The sequence below is a fragment of the Benincasa hispida genome, chromosome 12, assembly GCF_009727055.1.
Source record: "Benincasa hispida cultivar B227 chromosome 12, ASM972705v1, whole genome shotgun sequence".
Classification (NCBI taxonomy): domain Eukaryota; kingdom Viridiplantae; phylum Streptophyta; class Magnoliopsida; order Cucurbitales; family Cucurbitaceae; genus Benincasa; species Benincasa hispida.
Window position 1 is genome coordinate 76,783,403 of NC_052360.1, and position 2,340 is coordinate 76,785,742.

Below are 2,340 nucleotides of genomic sequence, written 5' to 3' on the forward strand. Positions count from 1 at the left end.
ATAGTCGTAGAATCTGGTCTGCCCCCTTCTTATACAGATTCGGCTCAACCCAAAAATATGATCTGCATTCGTACTTGAGCCTCCTCTTTTAGTGGTCGGTATAATCTTCAGGGAATTTCTCACAAACTAGATAATTTACCAAGTCTTCGTACCATGGCAATTCTTCAATGTGAAACAGCTGCTCGTCTGGGAACACCGCACTCACCTCTGACTGATTGCAATCAACCTCTGGATTTTCCAATCTGGACAAGTGATCTGCAACTTGGTTCTCCGTCTCCTTGCAATCAATTATTTCTATGTCAAGTTCCTGGAGGAGAAGAACCCATCTGATCAACCTCGGCTTCGCATCCTTATTTGTCATTAAATACTTTATCGCCGACTGATCAGTGTGGATGAGTACTTTTGTTCCCAGCAAATACGCTCTAAATTTTTCCAATGCAAAAATTACTGCAAGTAGCTCTTTTTCTGTGTTGGTGTAGTTAGTCTGAGCAGGATTCAAAGTTTTACTCGCATATGCGATGGGATATAAGATTGTTTTTCTCTTCTGTACCAGAGCTGCTCTCATCGCATACCCGCTTGCATCGCACATTAATTCAAAGAGAAATGTCCAATCTGGTGCGATCAACATGGGTGCGGTCGTTAGTGCATTCTGCAAAATCCTGAATGCGTTGAGGCAATTGTCGTAGTCAAATTTTCTGTCAGCCTCTATCAACGCACTCAGCGATCGTACTATTTTTTAAAAGTCCTTGACAAAGCGTCTGTAAAATCCGGCATGCCCCAAGAAACTTCTTACAGCCTTAACACTTGTTGGAGGTGGGAGTTTTTCAATTGCTTCTATTTTTGCCTTGTCCACCTCCAAGCCGTCTCGAGATACCTTATGCCCCAGCACAATGCCCTCCTTAACCATAAAATGGCATTTTTCCCAGTTAAGTACGAGATTCGTCTCCTCACATCTTTTCAATATCTTCTCCAGGTTGGCAAGACAGACTTCGTATGTGTGCCCATAGACAGAGAAGTCGTCCATGAATATTTCAACAGAATCCTCAAGATATTCTAAAAAGATGGCCATCATGCACCTTTGAAACGTGCTCAACGCATTGCAGATGCCGAACGGCATGCGGCGAAAAGCAAAAGTCCCATATGGGCAGGTGAATGTGGTCTTTTCCTGATCTTCGAGAGCAATCATAATTTGGTTATACCCAGCATAGCCATCCAAAAAGCAGTAGAAGTCATTTCCGGCTAGACGATCTAGCATTTGGTCCATGAACGGTAGAGGGAAATGATCTTTCTTCGTTGCCACATTCAGCTTGCGGTAGTCCATACAAATACGCCATCCGGTGATGGTTCTTTGCGGTATTAGCTCATTATTTGCATTGGAGACTACCGTCATCCCACCTTTTTTCGCAACATACTACAATGGGCTGACCCACGTGTTGTCTGCTATCGGATAAATAATACCCGCATCTAACCACTTGATTATCTTCTTTTTAACGACCTCTTTCATCGTAGGGTTGAGTCTGCGCTGATGTTCAATCGATCTTTTGTGGTTTTCTTCGAGACAAATTCGGTGCATACAGTATGCGGGGCTAATTCCTTGAATGTCTGTGAGCATCCAATCAATCGCTCGCACATGTTTTCTCAGAATGCTTATCAACGCATTCTCCTGGTCTTCATTAAGTTCCGACGAAATAATGACTAGCAGCTTTTCATTCTGCCCTAAAAATGCATACTTTAGGTGATTCGGTAGGATCTTCAACTCTATCACTAGTGGTTATTTTAAGTGCGGTTGCGTTGTTTTTCTTTCTTCGTTTACTGTTGGCTCTTTTTCTTGAGTTGCGATCATCTCATCTTCCTTATTTTTTTTTTTCTATGACCGCATTACATACAACAATGGATGCACTTGCATCCTCTTCTTCATTTTCTTCGTCAGGCTTTTCTTCTTCATTCAAGTTCTGGTCATCATCAGATTCATTCAGGTCTTCTTCGTCAGGAAACTTCATGGCACGTATGATGTTGAACTTGAGCTTCTGTCCATTCACACTCAAGGTGATCTCTCCTTTGTGCACATCAATCTGGGCACGACCTGTTGATAAAAACAGTCACCCTAAGATGATGGGCACATCTTTGTCGGCTTCATAATCTAAGATGATGAAGTCAGCTGGTAATATAAATTTGTCGATGGTAACCAGCACGTCCTTCACCTTCCCCTCTGGATGCACTAGAGATCTATCTGCTAGTTGGAGAGTCACTAAACAAAATATTAATATGCAATTGTTTTAACATAGTCATGAAGCGTTGGTACTGTACCTCGTCATTCTTTTTATTTATGAGTCTCTGCGG